The 22,115-nt window shown below is 51.6% G+C and overlaps 1 protein-coding gene and 1 pseudogene across 2 annotated transcripts in view; one reads left to right on the forward strand and one right to left on the reverse strand.

Annotated features, from left to right (window-relative positions):
* Positions 1–7,091, reverse strand: part of LOC309523282 (inositol polyphosphate 5-phosphatase OCRL-like) — a 40,656-nt pseudogene extending 33,565 nt beyond the window's left edge. Inside the window, exon 1 of the transcript in view lies at positions 7,050–7,091. The product of the transcript in view is annotated as an inositol polyphosphate 5-phosphatase OCRL-like (transcript). The remainder of the gene's footprint in view (positions 1–7,049) is intronic.
* LOC309523269 (uncharacterized protein) overlaps positions 1–22,115 on the forward strand; it is a gene marked incomplete at its 3' end in the record, with an annotated part of 695,477 nt that overhangs the window by 255,496 nt on the left and 417,866 nt on the right. The window lies entirely within an intron of this gene.

The raw sequence follows: 22,115 nt of genomic DNA on the forward strand, positions 1-22,115 counted from the left end.
TACTGTTTTAAATAAGATTTCTGAAACGTTGGACAAATTAAGTAACCAAGTGGCGGAAGCATCAAATAAAATTGATCAAAACACTACAAGTGTCAACGACTTGACTCAGAAGGTAAACTCTAATACAGATTCTATTGAAAAATTATTGCAACAGTCAGATTTAAATAAAAAGACAGCCCAGGAAGCAATAGAAAAAGCAGCTGCAGTAGAAGAAAGGATAACACCAATAAGCAAACAGCTTGGGGACCATCAGGTACGGCTTGGGGCCCATCAGGAACTTTTGTCTATGATTGAGTTGAAGGAAAAGCAGACCAATTTGAGGGTCAGAGCTGTACCTGAAGTTGAGAAGGATAGCCTGATCGACTTTCTGACACAGGAATTTGCAGACTTTTGGAAATTGGATGATAAGCAAGATTTTAAAATTATAAACGCTTTTAGACTTGGAAGAGAAGGAAGGAAAAATAGAGTGAGAGACTGCTTGATTACTCTTCGTTCTAAAGAGGAACGTGATAAAATCTTGAGTCTGCACTACCAGAATACCTTGATAATTCAAGAGACAAGAGTAGAAATTTTCAAGGACATCCCGAAACATCTTCTGGAACTCAGGTCTAAGTACGGAAACCTAGTGACTTTGCTGAGAGGAAACAGAATCTTTTTTTAGGTGGGAATTCCCTCAAGGCCTATCTTTCAACTTCAAAGGCAAGAAGTTCAAAATAAGATCAGTGGAGGAGATGGGAAAATTCTTGAGAGACCACGAAGAAGATCTGCAAAAAGGAACGGTAGGAGAGCCCAGAGCCTTACCACCAGGACTACTAGACAAAGGACTACTACCCTTGGGAGTGGACAAGACAAAGAAAGTGATACCACCGTCAGAAGAGGAGGAACTGTTGGGAGCAGTTGGAGGAAAGTAAATCTAATTACACCATGTCTCTGCAACTACTAAGTTGGAACATTCACGGTCTTAACTCCCCGGAGAAAAGGAAGAAGGTTTTTCACATACTCAAAAAGGAACAATTGGACTTAATTTGTTTACAGGAAACACATGTGACAAGGCTACAGAGGAAAATTTTGATTAACAAAAGGCTGGGCCAGGAATTTATCTCATCGGATAAGGTCAAAAAACGAGGAGTGGTGATTTATGCAAAAGAGAGCTTGTCACCGAAATTTGTTTTTAAAAACAATCAAGGAAGATTTATAGCAATTGAAATTCTGAGAGAAATAAAGTTATACCAAGTGCAGTATATGAAGATGATAAATCAGGAAATTGAATGGAAAATCAAACAAATGAGACAAAAGACTTTTGAATCGGCAAACAAATGTGGGAAACTACTTGCTTGGCAGATGAAGAAAAGACAAAAACTTAACACCATTACCAATTTGGAAGTGGAGGGAAAAAATATCCAGAATCCAGTGGAAATTAGAGAATGCTTCCAGAGGTATTTTAAACAACTATATACACAAGGGCCACAGAAAGAGTTTGATATAGACCAGTTCTTGAGAACAAATGGACTTCAAAAAATCTCTCAAGAAAACAAGACAATGTTGAACTACAGAGTCACGGAACAGGAGGTAGAAGATGCCATTCAGAATATGCAGTTGGGGAAATCTCCAGGGCCGGACGGTTTAACCTCAAAATACTATAGAACCTTGAAGGATTGGTTAATTCAACCACTAAAGGAGGTTTGTAATGAAATTTTGGAGGGGGAAAAAGCGCCAGAGTCGTGGAAAGAAGCATTCATTACACTTATACCGAAAATTGAGTCTGAAAAGACACAACTTAAGAACTATCGACCCATATCTCTCTTAAATGTGGATTACAAAATTTTTGCTGACATTTTGGCCAAGAGGTTAGAAAAAGTTCTAAAGGAAGTGATACATAAAGATCAAGCTGGCTTTCTCCCAGGCAGACATTTGTCTGATAACACGAGGAATATAATTAATATATTGGAGAAGTTGCAAGAGGAAATCAACACAAAAGCAGTTTTAATTTTTGTGGATGCCAAGAAAGCCTTTGATAATATTTCTTGGAGTTTTATGAAGAAAAGCCTTCAGGGGATGGGGGTTGGTCAAGGGTTCGAAAATGGTATAAGTGTAATTTATTCAGAGCAAAAGGCTAAACTAATAGTTAACAATGTGGTAACAGAGGAATTTAAGATAGAGGAAGGGACACGACAAGGCTGCCCAATTTCCCCTTTACTTTTTATCTCCGTCCTGGAGGTTCTGTTAAACATGATCAGAAGGGACCATCAGATTAAAGGTATAATGGTCGGAGCTAAACAATACAAATTGAAAGCTTTTGCAGATGATCTAGTTTTGACATTACAGGAGCCAGAATCTAGTACCAAAAGAGTATTAGAATTGATCCAAGAGTTTGGTCAGGTGGCAGGATTTAAGTTGAATAAGCTAAAAACCAAAGTGCTTGAGAGAAACTTAACAATGAATGAAAGAGAGAGGTTTCAGAATGAGACAGGTTTAACAGTGGTCAAGAAGGTGAAATACCTGGGGATTAATATGACATCTAAAAATGGGAACTTATTTAAGGACAATTATGAAAAGTGTTGGTCAGATGTTAAAAGGGATCTAGAAATATGGTCAAATTTGAAGCTTTCCTTGTTGGGTCGAATTGCAGTTATTAAGATGAATGTATTGCCAAGAATGTTATTTCTGTTTCAATCATTACAAATAATAGACAAGATGGAATGTTTCAAGAAATGGCAGAGTGACATTTCTAAATTCGTCTGGCAGAGCAAGAAACCCAGAATAAAGTTTAAAATATTAACTGATGCTAAAGAAAGAGGGGGGATTTGCCCTGCCAGACCTTAAACTTTATTATGAATCAGCAGCTTTCTGCTGGTTGAAGGACTGGCTGCTTCTTGAGAACACAGACATTTTGGATCTAGAAGGTTTTAATAATGTTTTTGGATGGCATGCATACTTGTGGTACGACAAGGTTAAAGCTCATAAGGCATTTAAAAATCATATTGTCAGGAAAGCATTGTTTAATGTCTGGACACGATATAAAGACTTACTTGATAATAAAACCCCGAGGTGGTTGTCACCGATGGAGGCAAAAGCTCAAAAAAAAAACTCAATATGGAGGCCAGGTGGCCAAAATATTGGGAGATTTTGGAGCAAGAAGGAGACAAATTGAAATTGCAGAGTTTTGAGAAATTAAAAGACAGAGTGCGAGATTGGCTTCATTATTATCAAATAAGAGAGGTTTATAATTTGGATAAAAAAAAATGGCTTCCAGGTGGAAAAATCAAAGTTGGAAACAGAACTGTTAGATCCTGAAATTAAGATACTTTCAAGAATGTATAACTTGCTGTTAAAATGGAATGCTCAAGACGAGACGGTTAAATCTGCTATGATTAAATGGGCACAGGACATTGGACATAATATTATGTTTGCTGACTGGGAACAGTTATGGACCACAGGTATGAATTTTACAGCATGAATATTATGAAAATGGTATACAGGTGGTACATGACACCAGTCAAGCTTGCAAAAATCTATCATTTGCCCGATAATAAATGTTGGAAATGTAAGGAAACTGAAGGTACATTCTTTCACCTTTGGTGGACGTGCCCTAGGATTAAGGCTTTGTGGGAAATGATATATAATGAATTGAAAAAGGTATTTAAATATACCTTCCTGAAGAAACCAGAGGCCTTTCTCCTGGGCATCGTTGGCCAATTGGTGCCAAAGAAGGACAGAACTTTTTTTATGTATGCAACAACAGCAGCAAGAATACTCATCGCAAAGTATTGGAAGACACAAGATTTACCCACTCTGGAAGAATGGCAAATGAAGGTGAGGGACTACATGGAACTGGCAGAAATGACTAACAGAATCCGTGACCAGGGAGAAGAGTCGGTGGAAGAAGATTGGAAGAAATTTAAAGATTATTTGCAGAAACACTGTAAAATTAAGGAAAGTTAAAGAGACGTTGGAGGGAAAATAAGTGGTATTGGTTAAAAGTTTTTTTTTTGTGTGTGTATGTAAGCATAGATTGTTAATTTTTAGAAATATATATTTAGAATAGGTGATGAAGTAGAGTTATGAAAAAGGACAGAGGGTAAGGATTTGCCGAAAGGACTTTTTAAATGGGAATACAAAAGGGGAGGTGTGAGGGGGTCAAAGAACTAAGGTGATGAGATAAAGGAGATTGAAGGATGGAATCAACTTTAAACTTTAAACTTCTTATGTTTGTTTTTCTTTTTACCTATACCTAATCATTCTTTTGCTTTTATGTCTTTCTTTATTTCTTTATAAATTGTTAGTTGTGTGAATTGTACTTTATAATTTTATGTGTGTTTTTTTAAAAAAAGCCTTAATAAATATTATTTTAAAAAAAATAACGCATTCCTTTTTATCTTACCAATTTCTCATATTGTAAGAAGCGGAAGAAGAAACCATAGAGAGCATTCATATTTTCCTTCTGATCAATGAAGTCAAACGTTACAGTTATCCATTTTAGAATGAGCACCTATAGGGAGAAGACAGATCTCAGTAAGCCAAAGCAAGGCCAAGACAACAAACCCCTTCTGGAATATGGTCAGCGTGTACAACATCTAGCTGAATCATCACCAGGATAACTAAGTCAGACTGGGGGAAATATCATTCTTCAGAACCAAGACATCATTACCATGCTTTCCAAGTTACCTGAAAGTCACTAGAACACTTGCGAGCACAGAGCCAAGACACAGCTGAAATAAGAGAATCCTACGAACTTCGGGGTTCGTAGATGGTTGTAAAGGTTGCTGAAAGGTTTCTAGTTCACTAGTTGGAAACAGCTTCCAGGCTAGGCAGGACCAAGGTTGCTTTGTAACTCTTACTGTCTGCCTGCTTGCCATCGTGCATATTTGTAAACCATTTCTGTCAAAATATCTACATCTGCAATAGTAGTTTCTGGAAGCAGACCCTGTGAGAGTGCACACTCCATGAAGTCCATATGAAGAGTGTTACGGAATGGAGGGGGGGCATATGAACGAAGTCTTACTCCCGAGTAAGAGACGTAGAGCCCGAGGCGATGATCTCAAGGGAACCCTGCCACACTAGGGCTCCCCTCGCCCCGTCACAACGTTGCACCAAGCACCACACAAAAGTCCAAAACCCCGAGAAGAAAACGCCATTTCTGACCCCGTATCCCGATGCTATACACGATTGATGTATTTGATGAATGAAAAATGTATTTGCATGAGGATGGACTCTAGTCAATCAGATGGCGTTGAATGTAGCCCTTCAGCCAATCGCAGCAATGCCGTGGCTCTGCAGAGGCAGCTCAGCTCCGGCTGCTTTGCACGCTCCACTGAGCGCTGACAAAGTGATGACAGCTCCCGCTGCGAGAACAACGGACTGAGTCAATCGAAACCTCGTTACCCTGTTAATCCAATCAAACTAGATGTTGTTTAGTCGTTTAGTCGTTTCTGACTCTGCGTGACCCCCTGGACCAGAGCACGCCAGGCCCTCCTGTCTTCCACTGCCTCCCGCACTTTGCTCAAACTCATGCTGGTAGCTTCGAGAACACTGTCCCACCATCTCGTCCTCTGTCGTCCCCTTGTCCTTGTGCCCTCCATCTTTCCCAACATCAGGGTCTTTTCCAGGGAGTCTTCTCTTCTCATGAGGTGGCCAAAGTCTTGGAGCCTCAGCTTCAGGATCTGTCCTTCCAGTGAGCACTCAGGGCTGATTTCCTTCAGAATGGAGAGGTTTGATCTTCTTGCAGCCCATGGGACTCTCAAGAGACTCCTCCAGCACCAGAATTCAAAAGCACCCATTCTTTATGATCCAGCTAGATAAAATGTAGCAATGTCAGGCCAGGCAACTTCCGAAAATAACCGTCTGTATTTAAAAAGCCTAAAAACACTTGGAAATTCATAGAAAATCACTGGTTTCACCGATTTTCTTCATTCCACCCCCAGTCTGCTTCGTTGGCCAAGGACTTGGAAACCCCTCAGTCCCCGCCAGAATTCCCCAAGCGGGATGTCACGTACTCACAGGAAGGTACTTTACCCGTAGGTGACAATTGCTGGGCAAAAGCTCTCCTCTGGACTTACCCAGGCGGCAGACTATGCAAACCAAAGTTCTATTGTCCTCTTGCTGTAGGTGCTTAGAATGTACTTCCAAGACATATCCTGTATTTGCATGTTACCCCAACACATTCCTCCTATGTTAATCATGTATAACCCTCCCCTTTTCTGATGGAGTGGTGATGTTTAGCGAACTGTCTGCTGGGATAAGATAGGAACTTTTAAAAGTCCTTGTCACCCCGTTCTCGGGGTTCAATTCCTCTCTGAACCTGTTGCGCGATAAACCTTGGTCTCCGCTATTTGCTCCGGTTGGTGGCTGGACTCCTTCTTTGTTCCGCAGGGAACCAAGGGCTCTGAGCAGCCTCCCACCTGGATTTTTCCGTAACAACAGAAACTCGACTGACCCTCTTGAGAGAAGAACGGTGGCTTTTGCTCCCACTGCAATGTTGTAATCTAAATAAGCACATCTTCCTACAAGTGAATATTAGCCACCTATCTGGGGGGAAATAAAGTGGTATGCTGAGAGACATTGTTACGGTGGAGAGCAAATGTGTGTTCAACAATCCGAACATCCCGAGAGAAACCAGATGGCAGCTTTTTTTTACTGTGTCCACAGAACTCAATGAAAGCCAACGATGTATCTGGGGGGTGGTCTTGAGCTACACCCCTTCTGTGATGTAGGTATGATGTTTCTGGGGGTGGTCTTGGACTCCAAGGCGGGCAATTTAAAATGTCTATATAAGGGCAGGCACATCTTTGTTCGGAGTCCTCCTCCTTCTCCTGCCTGTGGGGGGAGCACCCTGTTGCAACAGTTCAATAAAGATCAGGCTTACTAGCTGCTTTGCTTCTCAATCTTCTCTGCTTGTCCTCTGTTATTTTCTCCGACCGATGGAGAACCTACAAAGGACTCTAGAAGGGCTCTTGTGTTTCCCATAAGGGAATAAGGGTAGATTTTTGTTTATTACAATATGCAGGAGTGGGCTGCAAAAGACGGAGTTTGACCTCATTAGGCCCCCCTACCATGAACTCCTTAGGTGGGCCACCCTGCGTCCGCCTCGGCATCGCGCCTCGCTATTCTGCAACTCGAGATAACACTGAACTGCTCTGCAGGGTTGTTGTTGTGGGAATGTTCTGGGGTGCAGGAGAGGATATATTGATTAATTATATCCTTATCCAACTTGTGCTAACAAGTTCCCAAAATATCAGCAGAGTTTATAGACATTCCCCTTTAAGTTTGCAACGGTAACGTGTGCACAGGTTCGCTAGAACCTCTATAATAATTACTCTGGTAATTTCCCCTTTTGTTCCCTCTTAAAATACAAGACACAACACAGTCTTTATAAAAGTATAAAAGAGTTTACTCACGTTCTGTTCACAATATGATCCCAGAAGGCAGACAGCTTAAAAAGGTTACATACTGTCAGGGGTTCAGGAGCAGAGGCACAGGAAAGGGAGGAAACAGAGAGCGAGGGGGAGGAATCCGAAGGAAATATGAGCGATGACAGCGGCCCGAGATCTCTGAGTCTTTGCAGTGAATCGGAAGATTCACAGAAAGGAGCGCCAGTGGTCAGAGCAAGGGGGGCGCCTAGGGGGACACCCCAGGAAGAAGGGACCAGAGGGGACTCAGAGAGCAGCAGTTGGAAATCGGGGCCAGCTTCCCCACCAGAGCGCAGTAGGGAGGAGGGGTCCCAGGTATCGGGATCAGGCGGCTCGCCGCAAGCGGGAGGGCATGAGTCAGGATTGGCCACACCTCCATCGGGGAGCGAGGAAACGGTCAAGAGGAAGGTTGAAGGTTGGGTGCGCGCGCCAAGTTCAAATGCACAGGAAGGCGGCACAGTAAGCAGCCCGGATAGGGAGCCAGGTCCTAAAGTCCGCCGCAAGGAGGGAGAAGAGTCCGGGGGGTCAGCGTCAGAAGAGTCCAGGAAGGAAGAGACCACGGGGGGCAGAGGGACCCAGAGAAGGAAGGAAAGACGGAAGAGGTGGAGTAAGGCTAGAGTATTAAGTTGGTGTACAGGAGGCGGAGACTCAGACGGAGCTTCGCCGGTCTAGCTTCTAAGACGTAGAGCTGCGTGCTGCGGCTTGAAAATGGAGACTGTAACTCAATAAAGACTTTTGTACAGTGTTGCCGGCTAGCGTGGTCCTCTGTGAGCTGGGATCTGGAAGCAGCTCTGACAATAAGCTCCGTCCCCTTTGTGCTGGTCCCGGGGGTAAGGTACCGTGAGTGTAGCAGAGTCCACACGAAGAGGGGCGAGGTCCGATGCAGAGAGCCGGGCGGGGAACAGGATCGCTGGAACAGAAGGCTGAGCAGGTAACAGGAATGCCGGATGGTCGGGAACAGGAGGCCGAGCAGGGGACAGGAGTACTGGATAGTCAGGAACAGGAGGCCGAGCAGGGATCAAGAACACAGGAAGGTCCGTAGCCAACAACGACGTTGCTCCCGCAACCTGGGACCGGCCTGACTGGGCTTTTATCCTCTTCTAAGGTCAGGGGCGGTCCCGACCCCCAGGAGCCCCGCCTCCTCTGGCCTTAAGGCGAGCACTCCTCCTGGGGGCAACCAGTTCCCTTCGCCTCTCTGCCCTAAGACTCTGCAGATCAGGAGAGGCCGAAGGGTTACTGGGCCCTGGAGGAGGCTCACCTGTGGCCACTGAGTCATCAAGCCCCTCTGGGGCCAGCAGGGCTTCACCTGGGACCAGCTCCTGATGCACTGCCACAGGTGCAGGCTCCTCAGCCACTAGGCCTTGCCCCAGTTCAGCCGGCCCTGGAGGCGGGGACTCCTGTGCAGGCTGGGATTCCTCTGTTTCATCCTCCGAATCGGAATCCCAGGCCATCACACCATCCCCCCTCCCAGGCCCCCCCCCTCAACCGAGGGTCCGGACCCGGCTTGCTGGGGTACGTCGCATGGAACTCTCGGAGGCAGGCAGGTGCGTGGACGTTGGCCGCTGGTTCCCAGGAATGGTCCTCCGGTCCGTACCCCTTCCAGTCAATGAGATACTGCAGCTTTCCCCTGCGGTATCGGGAGTCCAGGATGCGTTCCACCTCGTACTCAGGCTCTCCCCGAACCAACACTGGCTGCGGTCGGGGACGGTTCGGGTGGAACTCGTCAGGTGGGGCCACCGGACTCAAAAGGGACCTGTGGAAGACCGGGTGAACCTTCAGGGTTGCGGGTAACCGGAGACGGAATGCCACAGGAGAGACTTGGTCTACGATAGGGAACGGGCCGGTGAAGCGGGCGTCCAACTTCCGCGAAGGTCGAGAAGGGTGGAGATGGCGAGTGGAGAGCCAAACCAGGTCACCGACGCGAAGTTCTGGCCCCACCTGGCGGTGGCGGTCGGCCTGGGCTTTGTACGCTTCCTTGGCCTGGTGCAGTTGCTCCACCAAAAGCTGTTGCTGAGACTGGAGCTCTTGAAGCCACTCCGTCACTGCCGGGACCGCGGATGCCGGCAGCACCTCTGGAAACAGCCGTGGATGATAACCATAACTGGCCTGGAACGGGGTCTGCTGGGTGGACGCATTCACCGCGTTGTTATAGGCGAACTCCGCCAACGCCAGGTGGTCGACCCAGTCATCCTGCTGGTAGCTGCAGTAACACCGGAGGTACTGCTCCAGCACCGCGTTCGCCCGTTCCGTCTGGCCATCGGTCTGTGGGTGGTAGGCTGACGAGAGGCAGACCTCTGTCCCGAGGGTCTGGTGTAATGCTCGCCAGAACCGGGATGTGAACTGAACTCCCCGGTCGGACACCACTCGCTCAGGTAGTCCATGCAGGCGGAAGACATGCTGAAGGTACAGCTGAGCAGTTTCCTTGGCTGTGGGTACAGATGGACAGGGAGCGCAGTGTACCATCTTGGTGAAATGGTCGGAGAAAACCAGAAGGCAGGTACAGCCACGAGACGAGGGTAAGTCCACTACAAAGTCCAACGAAACCGTGTGCCAAGGGCGCGGTGGAACTGGCAATGGCTGAAGTAGGCCGGGGGGGTCGCCCGGTAGGACCCTTGGCGCGACGACAGACATCACAACCAGCAACGTAGCGAGCCACATCAGCCTTCAGGCGGGGCCACCAAAATTCGCGACTGACCAGATGGGTGGTCCGATACCGTCCAAAGTGCCCCGCTGCTGGGGCATCATGGGCCATCCGGAGAACCTCCAGCCGTAGTGGCCCTGGCGGGACGTACAGCCAACCGTGGTGCAGCAGAAGGCCCTGATGCAGGACCAGCCCCGGATACTGTGGGCTGGACCCTTCAGCCAGCTCCCGGAGACGATCCTGGGCCCAAGCGTCGACCCGCTGCTGTTCCCGCACCCGAACCTGCAGTGGCTGCGCCTCCTGGGTGGCCAGGAATGCAGCCGGAGGTAGGATCGTGGTGGGTTCTGCTTGCTGTACCGTGTCTGCGTTGTCTTCAGGTTTCCGGGACAGGGCATCCGCCTTCTGATTCTGAGAGCTAGGGATGTAGCGGATCCAAAACTGGAACCGGGAAAAGAACAACGCCCACCGGATCTGTCTTTGGTTCAGCTTGCGGGTGGTCTGGAGGTACTCCAGGTTCCGGTGGTCGGTTCTCACCTCCACAGGATGTCGTGCCCCCTCAAGATGATGGCGCCAGACCTCAAAGGCTACCTTGATGGCCAGTAGTTCCCGCTCCCACACAGTATAGTTACGCTCCGCTGGTAGGAGCTGGCGGGAATAGAAGGCACAGGGTAAGAGTGGCGCTTCAGGACCAATCTGTTGAGACAAGACGGCACCGAGAGCCGTACTGGAGGCGTCGGTCTCCACCACAAAGGGTCGAGAGGGGTCAGGATGTTGTAAGATTGGTGCCCTCTGGAAACAGGCCTTCAACCCCTGAAACGCCTCCTCTGCCTCCTTGTCCCAGGAAAACGGCGTCTTTGGGCGCAGTAGCCGGGTCAACGGGGTGGTGCGATGAGCATAATCAGCGATGAAGGTCCGGTAGTAATTGGCGAACCCCAGGAAACGTTGTAGGTCCTTGCGGTTCCGGGGTGCCGCCCATTCTTGAACCGCTGTCACCTTCCCCGGGTCCATTTGCACCCCATCCGGAGAGAGCCGGTGACCAAGGAAGTCCACAGTCCGCTGATGGAACTCGCACTTGCTGAGCTTTGCGTACAAACGGTGCTCACGCAAGCGTTGCAGCACGGTCCGGACATGTCCCTCATGGCGAGCCGGGTCACGGGAGTAAATCAGTATGTCATCCAAATACACCACCACGTACTTGTCTAACAAGTCCTGAAACACGTGGTTGATGTAGCGTTGGAACACAGCAGGCGCGTTGCACAAACCGAACGGCATAACCAAATATTCGAACTGCCCGTACCGGGTCCCAAACGCTGTCTTCCACTCATCCCCAGCTCGGATCCGAATCAAGTTGTAGGCCCCCCGGAGGTCCAGCTTGGTGAACACCTGTGCCCCTTGCACCCGCTCCAGCAGCTCCGAGATAAGGGGCAAGGGGTACCGATCTGGGACGGTAATTTTGTTCAGGGCTCGGTAATCATGGCAAGGGCGGAGTTCCCCACATTTCTTCTTAACGAAAAGCACTGGTGCCGCGGTAGGCGAGGTGGAAGGCCTAATGAACCCACGCTCCAGGTTCTTGCGCAAGAAGTCCTGCAAAGCCTCGCGCTCTGGCTCTGTTAGAGAATATAAGCGACTCACTGGTAAAGGCGCTCCGGGTTGGAGGTCTATGCCGCAGTCAAAAGGCCGATGCGGCGGCAGCTGGTCTGCCCCCCGTTCCTCGAACACGTCCTGGTAGTCCTGATACACAGCTGGGAGCGTGGGTGCTGCCTCCTCTGAGGGCGCGGCCGCCAGCGTCCCAGATTGAGCATGGGAACATGGGTCTGGGAAGTGCACGGTCCGTTTGACCCAGTCAATCTGAACGTTGTGGGCTTCCAGCCAGTCCATCCCGAGCACCAGGGGGAAGCGGGGCATAGAGGCAATGTCCAAAGTTCGCAACTCCCGGTGCTGCTGGAAACACAGGACCAGGGGCTGGGTCTCCTGAGTAACGGCACCTGAACACAGAAGTCGTCCGTCAATCGCTTCCACCTGGACCGGTACTGGCTTGTTCCGAAGTGGCACCTGATGATGGGCGGCAAAAGCAGCGTCCATATAGGAGCGGGTTGCCCCTGAATCTACCAAAGCATGGGTGTGGATCCAGGGCCCACCTGGAGGGTATAAACGCACCGAAACCATAAGATGTTGCAAGTCCATTGGTGCAGGCCCATTCTGCGCGGTTTGGGACCCCCGGTAGCTAGGGCCATCAGCTACTGGGGTTGGCGGTTTCCCCTGCGGCTGGCGTTTCTCAGGGCAAGACCGAGCGAAGTGTCCACTTCCGCCACAGTAAAGACAGAGATTTCCCTCCCGACGCCGCGCCTTCTCTGCGGGGGAAAGGCGTGGCCGCACTGCCCCGAGCTGCATAGGCTCCTCCGTTAAATCAGTTGTGACCGTGGGGCTGCCGGAAAGAGCTGGTGCCGTGAACTGGAAGTGTCGGCGACCCCGGGCCTGACGACGATCCTCCAACCGGTCGTCTATTTGTAGACTCCGTTGAATGAGAGTGTCTAGCGTGGTGGGGCGTTCCATTGTGGCCAACTGATCCAGTACCTCGTCCGAAAGCCCTTCGAGATACTGGTCCCGCAGTGCCGAATCATTCCAGGTCAAGTCCTGTGCCAACAGCCGAAACTCCGTGGTATATGCGGCCACCGTGGACTTGCCCTGTTTCAAACGCCGAATCGCCCGGTTGGCTTGACTCCCTTTCTGGGGGTTGCCGAACGCGGCCTCCAAACGATTGCAAAACCCCGTATAGTCTGCCAGCAAGGGGGAGTCTTGCCTGAGTAGCGGCAACGCCCACTTAGCCGCCTGGTCCTTTAACAAACTAATCAAAAAGTGCACCTTGGTGCGGTCGTCAGGAAAGTTCCGGGCTCGCCCCTGGATATATAGCTTGGCCTGGGCCAGGAACATGGGAAAGCTGGCCGGGGCTCCATCAAATTTCTCAGGCAAAGCCACTGGGTACTTGCCAGGCGCCGGGGCGTCGGCCCCAGGAGCCGGTAGGGCTTCCAAGCGTTGCTGAAGTGCCACAACCACGTCACTGAGCTGCTGCACGGTGTGAGTCAAGGCCTGGTTCTCCTGGGCCAAAGTCACCAGTGCAGCCGCCTGGTCAGCCATGGCCTCTGGCTCTTCCCGAACGCACCCCTACGAAGGGGGAGTGCGGGTGTGGCGGGAGCAAACTGTGCTGGTCCCGGGGGTAAGGTACCGTGAGTGTAGCAGAGTCCACACGAAGAGGGGCGAGGTCCGATGCAGAGAGCCGGGCGGGGAACAGGATCGCTGGAACAGAAGGCTGAGCAGGTAACAGGAACGCCGGATGGTCGGGAACAGGAGGCCGAGCAGGGGACAGGAGTACTGGATAGTCAGGAACAGGAAGCCGAGCAGGGGACAGGTGTACCGGATAGTCAGGAACAGGAGGCTGAGCAGGGATCAAGAACACAGGAAGGTCCGTAGCCAACAACGACGTTGCTCCCGCAACCTGGGACCGGCCTGACTGGGCTTTTATCCTCTTCTAAGGTCAGGGGCGGTCACGACCCCCAGGAGCCCCGCCTCCTCTGGCCTTAAGGCGAGCACTCCTCCTGGGGGCAACCAGTTCCCTTCGCCTCTCTGCCCTAAGCCTCTGCAGATCAGGAGAGGCCGAAGGGTTACTGGGCCCTGGAGGAGGCTCACCTGTGGCCACTGAGTCATCAAGCCCCTCTGGGGCCAGCAGGGCTTCACCTGGGACCAGCTCCTGATGCACTGCCACAGGTGCAGGCTCCTCAGCATCTAGGCCTTGCCCCAGTTCAGCCGGCCCTGGAGGCGGGGACTCCTGTGCAGGCTGGGATTCCTCTGTTTCATCCTCCGAATCGGAATCCCAGGCCATCACACCCTTTCATTTGGCACCAAAAGCCTCGCAGCGTGAGTGGGCGCAGCGAGGGGTGAAGATTGGTGCTTCTTCGCGAGCTCACGAAAGTCGGACGAGATGAGTACTGAACAGCAGATAGCAGCCCTGCAAAATGCAGTGACACAACTAAACGCCGAGATACTCGCATCCAGGAAGAGGGAGGAGGAAGCAGCTGCCGCCTACAAGGATCTCCAAGTCAGGTTGGAAGTGCTTACAAAGCAGGGCCAACCGGGACCCAAATCGGAGGGAATTGGGCTGGGGAGAAGAGGAGGCAGTCTAGTATCTCATTTCGATGGGAATTTACAGCAGTACCCCAACTTCCGAGCAGACGTGCAGTTTGCGCTGCAACTGCTGGACAAAGACTTTAGAGATGAGCAAGAGAAGGTGGGGTTTATCCTATCCCATTTGCATGGAGACGCTAAAGCGTGGCTGCGCAATCTGTGGAGAGATAAGGATCCGGCGCTCCGAAGTGCGGATGCCTTCATTAAAGCGATGGATGCGTGTTTTTTATCAAATATAGACGTTGATATCGCCAGAAAAGAGATACATGGGCTGAAACAAGGGAGGGCCAGAGTGAGGCAGTATCATTCCCGCTTTTTTGCACTGGTCAGTGCCCTGGAATGGGACAAAGATTCAGCTCCAGTCAGAGACCTTTTCTGGGAAGGGTTAAACAGTGCGGTAAAAGACGAAATTGCGAGGGGGGAGAGACCCCGGAGCACTCAGGAGATCGTTCAGAGGGCGCTGACGATTGGGGTACGGCTAGAAGAACGTCCATGGAGCAGGGACGAAGGGCGTGGAGGACGCGAGTCAGCAAGAGTGCCTTCCTTCTTTCCCAAGGATGCCGCGCGTGCGCAATCCACGCCTCCGCCAGGAGGGGGAGGGGAACCTATGGAGGTTGGAGGTGCCAGGGCTCAGTCAGCAACCAGAGCCCTAGCACCGGGAGCAGTCAAAGCGAAGCCTCCTAGAGGGAACAGGAAGTGCTACCTCTGTGACAGTCCTCAGCACATGGCGAAAGAGTGTCCCCAGAGGCTCCACAAGCACACTGCAGCCTCCGCGACGGTAACAGAAGCAACTCAGCACAGAGAACCACAGCAGGGAAACGACGGAGTCTGGCTGGAAACAGAGGCACTGGGGCCCAGCCAGACAAGTCAGTGAAGCAGTCCCCAGGGATTTTGCAGCCCACAGACCCCCTCCCACCCAAACCAGTAGTGCAGCTCACCGCATTGCTCCAGCTACCCAATGGACTCACAATGGACATGCCAATTACCATTGACTCTGGCAGCAACGCGGACTTTATAGGGCAGGATTTCATCGAGCGGCACAATATAACGTTACTGCCAGCCACGCTGCCCCTGCAGGTTGTCACGGTGGATGGCAGGGAATTGCTAGGGGGGCAGGTGGTGAAGCAAACGCCACCGATGGTGATGCGAATTGGAAATCACAGGGAAGTCATCAGCTTTAATGTCACCCAACTGTCGGACACGCCTGTAGTATTGGGCATGAGTTGGCTGGACAGGCACAGTCCAACGCTGGCTTGGTACCAGCGGCAGCTAACCTTCGGCTCCTCTTACTGTGCAGAACACTGCATCCTACCCAGACAGGAGGGGGAAGAAGAGGAGACACAACTGCAAGTAGGCACGCTGCAAGCAGTCCCCCACAAGTACGCAGAATTTTTGGAGGTTTTCTGCGAGAAGGAGGCGGACAAGCTACCTCCCCACAGGCCCTATGACTGCAAGATTGACCTCCTGCCAGGGGCGACGCTGCCGACAGGGAAACTGTATTCCATGTCTGAAGATGAACTACAGGAACTCAGGGAGTTCATAGATCATAATTTGGAGCGCGGGTTCATCCGCGAGTCCAAGGCAGTGGGGGGCAGTCCCGTATTCTTTGTGAAGAAAAAGGACACGCCCCAAAAAAGACTTGTGGTGGACTATAGGATTTTGAACTCGAAAACCAAGCCCACGGCTTTCCCCATGGCCAAGATCGACGACCTCCTCGCGACGGTGCGCAAAGGACGCGTGTTCACCAAGTTGGACCTGCGAGGGGCGTACAACCTTATTCGCATACGGGAGGGCGACGAGTGGAAGACGGCCATGTTCACGCCCCTGGGCACCTACGAATACAGAGTTATGCCATTTGGATTACAAAATGGCTCCCACTGTTTTCAAGCTTTCATGCATCACGTGTTAGCGGGGCTCCTCTACAAGAAGTGTGTCTGCTTCCTGGACGACATCCTGATATTTTCTGAATCGCAGCAGGTTCACGACAGAGACGTCAAGGAAGTTCTGCGAAGACTACAGGAGCATAGACTGTACGCCAAGCTGGAGAAGTGCCAGTTCGACATGACGGAGGTGGATTTCCTGGGATACAAATTGTCGGACAAGGGGCTCGCCATGGACAGCGCCAAGGTTCGCGCAGTGTTGGACTGGAAGAGCCCGCGCAACCGGAAGGAGGTCCAGCGGTTTGTCGGCTTTGCTAACTTCTATCGCAAGTTCATCAAGGGGTTCGCGATGCAGACGGCGGCCATTACCGACACGCTCAGCTCCAAGAAGAAGAAGTTCATCTGGACGGAGCAGGCGGAGCAGTCCTTTCAGAAACTCAAGCGTCTCTTCTCGTCCGAAGAGCAACTACTGCATGTAAATCCCAGCAAACCGATGAGGGTTGAAACGGACGCCTCAGACAGGGCCGTGGGAGCAGTCCTGTTGCAGCAAGACCCGCATGGGGATTGGAGGCCGTGCGCCTTCTACTCCAGGAAGCTCAGCAAGTCGGAGCAGAACTACACCATCTGGGACAGGGAGTTGCTTGCCATTCATGCAGCATTCAAGGCGTGGAGGCACTTCCTGATCGGAGCCAAACACACGGTGCAGGTCCGCACGGACCATAAGAATCTGGAGTACTGGCGCACGGCGAGGTTCCTGAACCAGAGGCACATACGTTGGGCGGAGTTCTTTGCGGACTTCGACTTCAGGATAGAGTACGTCCCAGGTGACAACAACGTCATGGCGGATGCACTGTCCAGGAAGCCGCAATACCTCGAGGAGGCGACGCCAGCGGCGGCCAAGCACATTTTCGCACCAGAAGCGTGGGCATGCGCTTCGGCAACCGTAGACCTGGATGCTGTACGTCGCGCGTTGCAGGACGACTCCTTCGCACGAGCAAAGATGGAAGAGGTGCACAGGGGCACAGCGAAGAGAGACGAGTTCCAAGTGCGCGACGGGTTGCTCATCCGCAAAGGGGCCATCTACGTGCCGGGAGACGAACTTCGCGCTAAGGTACTGCAGCAATTACACGACGCACCCACAGCCGGGCACTTTGGCACAGAGAAGACGATAGAATTAGTCTCTAGAGACTTCTGGTGGCCCAAGATGCGGGGGGAAGTCGCGGACTACGTTGCGAGGTGCGACACCTGCCAGAGGGCTAAGCCGGTGCATAAACCGCCGGCGGGATTGCTGGAACCGCTGCAAACTCCGTTCGAACCGTGGGAGAGGGTGGCCCTGGACTTTGTCACGGATCTGCCCAGCTCGAGGGGCAAGACAGCAGTGCTAGTGGTAGTGGACTTGTTAACCAAAATGGCACATTTCATTCCGTGTGTGAAGGTGGCCACGGCGGAACAGACCGCCAAACTGTTCATAGATCACGTGTTCAAAGTTCACGGTCTGCCGCGGTCCATACTGTCCGACCGGGGGCGACAGTTCATCTCGAACTTCTGGCAGAAGCTGATGGGCATCCTGAACGTCAAGATCAACCTAGCGTCGGCGAGACACCCGCAGACCAACGGACAAGCGGAGCGGGTCAATGCCATCATGCAGCAGTACCTGAGATGTTACGCAAATCAGCAGCCTGCAACGTGGGTGGACTACCTGCCACTCGCCGAGTTCGCCTACAACAACACGAAGCACGTGTCCACGGGGGTGACGCCGTTCTTCGCCAACAATGGGAGGCATCCCAGAACCTTCCCGGGATTAGAGAGGGTGGGGGAGGGGGAGCCACAGGCAGCGGACGCATTCGCGTCAGAGTTGCAGGAGGTCCACGAGCAGCTTCGAAGGCAGTTAGAGCTAGCTAAGCACGCATACAAAGTGCAGGCTGACAGACACAGGAGGGTTGGGGAAGAAATACAGGTGGGAGACTGGGTTTGGTTGGCAGCCCAAGCAGTGCCGGCCAGATCGTTAGCTAAGAAGAAGCTCGGGCATAAGCAGCTAGGGCCCTACCAAGTCGAGGCACAGGTCAATCCGGTGGCTTTCCGGCTGACACTTCCGGAGGGATCCAGGATGCATCCGGTATTCCATAGATCAGTGCTCACTCCCTACAAGGCACCTCACAGATTTCAGGAGCCAGGGACGGCACCGAGCCCGCTCGGGGAAAGGACCACGCAGGGGGGGTCGCCAGAGGGGGAGCCCATCAACGAGGTCACAGAGATTTTAGACTCCAGATGGGGGGAAGAGGGAGTAGAATACCTTCTCACCAGAGAGGGCACCCCAGCCAGTGCCAACAGCTGGGTGCAGGGCTACGCTTTGGAGGAACCTCTGCTCAAAGACGAGTTTCATGCCCTCTTCCCACACAGGCCCATGCCAGCCGAGTTTTTCGACGACTGGCTTTTCACACCCACGCTTTCAGCCAGCACGTTCCAGGGGTTCGACTCGGACGAGGAACCGACACTGAGCACACGTTCCCCGGAGGGGTCACCCTCGGGATCTGCCTCAGAACCCTCGTATTGGTGGGATGATCGACCAGAGGAGCAGTGGCGCAGGAAGTGGCTGGAGGGTCCCGGGCGAGCAACGTACCCAGAAGAGACCGAGGGAGGGACAGACTTGGACGTGTTCGGGGAGGACCTTGGGTTCGAGCACGGCGGCACAGAGATGGAAGCAGAGGTGATCGACGTCGGCGAGCGCAAGGAGGAAGAGCCGGACTTATCCAGTTGGATGTACGCCGCGGGAAACGAACTGTATCCGGCACTCACCCCCATAACAATGGAGCACCCAGCACCCACACCTGAAGGAGGGGAGGGGGGAAGGGGGGGCTTTGAGGGGGGATGGATGTCAGGGGTTCAGGAGCAGAGGCACAGGAAAGGGAGGAAACAGAGAGCGAGGGGGAGGAATCCGAAGGAAATATGAACGATGACAGCGGCCCGAGATCTCTGAGTCTTTGCAGTGAATCGGAAGATTCACAGAAAGGAGCGCCAGTGGTCAGAGCAAGGGGGGCGCCTAGGGGGACACCCCAGGAAGAAGGGACCAGAGGGGACTCAGAGAGCAGCAGTTGGAAATCGGGGCCAGCTTCCCCACCAGAGCGCAGTAGGGAGGAGGGGTCCCAGGTATCGGGATCAGGCGGCTCGCCGCAAGCGGGAGGGCATGAGTCAGGATTGGCCACACCTCCATCGGGAAGCGAGGAAACGGTCAAGAGGAAGGTTGAAGGTTGGGCGCGCGGTCCAAGTTCAAATGCACAGGAAGGCGGCACAGTAAGCAGCCCGGATAGGGAGCCAGGTCCTAAAGTCCGCCGCAAGGAGGGAGAAGAGTCCGGGGGGTCAGCGTCAGAAGAGTCCAGGAAGGAAGAGACCACGGGGGGCAGAGGGACCCAGAGAAGGAAGGAAAGACGGAAGAGGTGGAGTAAGGCTAGAGTATTAAGTTGGTGTACAAGAGGCGGAGACTCAGACGGAGCTTCGCCGGTCTAGCTTCTAAGACGTAGAGCTGCACGCTGCGGCTTGAAAATGGAGACTGTAACTCAATAAAGACTTTTGTACAGTGTTGCCGGCTAGCGTGGTCCTCTGTGAGCTGGGATCTGGAAGCAGCTCTGACACATACATTCAGAATCTATCGTGTAGCAAGAGAGACCTTATCTCCTCTCTTGGCTGGGAGCCAAGAGAGCATCCTTAGATGTTTCCTCATCGAAGGAAGATGGCAGAGAGACAGAGTGGCTGCCTGCCCTGTGCTTTTGTCATTACCTGCACAGGTGAGGCCACACCCACCTCTGGTCACATGTGGAGGAAGTCCGTCCCCAGGAAGTTTACCTGCTTGCTGCACAGACATCCCTCTCCATGTTCTAACATGTACACTCTAGGAATGTTGTCATTGACTGCTCCTGTGTTTACATCCCACAGTTATAAGGATTGCAAGTCAAGGCATCCGAAGTGCCTTTGAACATTGAAAAGCCCCTAGTCAATGCTTTGAACTACTGCCGCTTTAAAAAGGAAACTCTGATTAGTAAGAGTTTGGGGAATTAAAACTTGGTTTGTTCTGGGGGTACTGAAGCTGTGTTCTGGCTTGAAAACCCAGTGAGACCACTGGGCCATCTAGTTCCGTATGGTCTGCCACAGCCAGCAGCTGCTCTCCAGGATTTCAGAGCTCGGTTTCCCATGAATGGGTTGAAACTGCCCCTTTTTGCATCATGTGCCTCTCCCAGTGGGCCACCCCCAGCCATTTCCTGTACAGCATTCTACATCCCATGTAGTCCTGCTTCTTCCAGCTCAATTCAGTTCATTATGCAACTGTGCAAGTTAGGCCGCATCTGCTTTATACATTCAAAGCACCATCATGCCCCTTGACATGCTAACAGTTGCATCTTTGTATTCAATCCCTTCAGCACCTTGGACAGCAGTCTCTCAAGGCTCAGCCACAGTTACCTGGTGCCCCATGCTTCCTAGGCCCAGGTCCGTGCTTTAAAGGTACTGTGTCCGAGTGTTTTGTTCTCCCAGGGCTTTCTAATTTTGACTCATTTTCAGCATCCCTTTCCAGGGCAGCTTTATTTATTTCATGTCTTTAAGGAGTCCTCTGTGCATGGCAAAGGCTTGTTGCTGGGACAATAGGAGGCTGCCTTATACTGAGTCCCACTATGGCTCTATCTAGCTCAGTCTTGTCCACAATGGATGGCAAAAACTCTTCAGGGTTTCAGACAGAGGACATTCTAGCTGGAGATACAACAGATTGAACCGGAGAGCTTCTGAATGTAAGCAGCTGCTTTACCACTAAGCTATGGCCCTTCTCCCATTGCTTCTGCCCTGAATGAACTGCAAGCCTGTCCTCCAGTCCTCCCAAAACTCTCTTTTATGGCTACACTCTGCAGGAGGTCATTGGTTGCAGAAGTTGAGCTGTCTGCACAAGTGACTGAATCCATGAGAAGGCTGATCTGGAATGAAATGCTGACTTTCAGGCATCTCTTGAAGACCTTTTCTATGCCAACAGCTCTGTGCTATCATTTAAACATTTCTTGAGCACCCAGACATTTGAATTCTTTGGACTGATTTTAATGTCCACCCTCCACCCGCTTTTGTACATTGCCGTATTTTATTACATGCCCTAGCTTCTGAGAAGCCTTTCGCTCAAAGCAGTTAGACATGACATGAATTAGTCGTTTTATCCACCCGGCATGTATGGAACAGACCCTGACGAATCAAATGACAAGGCATAATTAATCCCCCAGCTGAACTGAACAGGGAGCAGCAGCTGGGGTAGGACATGCAAACAAGAAATTATTAGTTCAAGGTACAGAAGCCCCAGAATACCCCAGCCACATGGAGGTCTTGCTCAGCTGGAGATGTCTTATTTCCTTTGAAGATATAAGCTAATGAGAATTTTAGGCTGCCGGGGGTGGGGCAAAATCTGAGGCTGGGAAAAATGATATCACTGGCAGTCACATGGGAGGCTGCTGAAAATGCACATGGAGAAACAATGGGTCCTTGTACTGAGGGGACTGTTTGACCTGCAGGAGGAAGCCAGTTGTTGAAAGGGAACATGGATCTGAGAAGGAGCTTAGAGGGAGATTTCAACATCCAGCTGAAGCCATCAATGGCAGTTCGTCACTAGTTCAGAGTTGGGGACTCTTTTTCAGTCTTAAAGGCCATATTCTCCTCTGGGAAACCTTCCAGGGGCCGTCTGTCTGTGGTGGAAGGGTGAAAGTGGTGAAAGTGGGTGGAGTGATGAATGTAAACTTTGTTTTCCTAAGGAAGGCTGGTTTCTATACACATTCAACTCTCCACTCTCTGTCCTTCATGACTCAAGGGTGCGAGGGGAGGGGTAGTACCTCTGGTGGGGGGCACATTGTGCTCCTTCTGGGGTAGTTTGTCCACCTTTGGTCACTACAGCTCTCACCTGCGGCTCTTAGAAACTGTCAGCCTGCAGCAGCAGCCACACCCCAGAAATGGCTTCAACTGGCGGGCTAACCAGGTGAGGGGAGTTGATGG

The sequence above is a fragment of the Podarcis vaucheri genome, assembly GCF_965113315.1.
Source record: "Podarcis vaucheri genome assembly, chromosome: W".
NCBI classification, from domain to species: Eukaryota; Metazoa; Chordata; class Lepidosauria; order Squamata; family Lacertidae; genus Podarcis; species Podarcis vaucheri.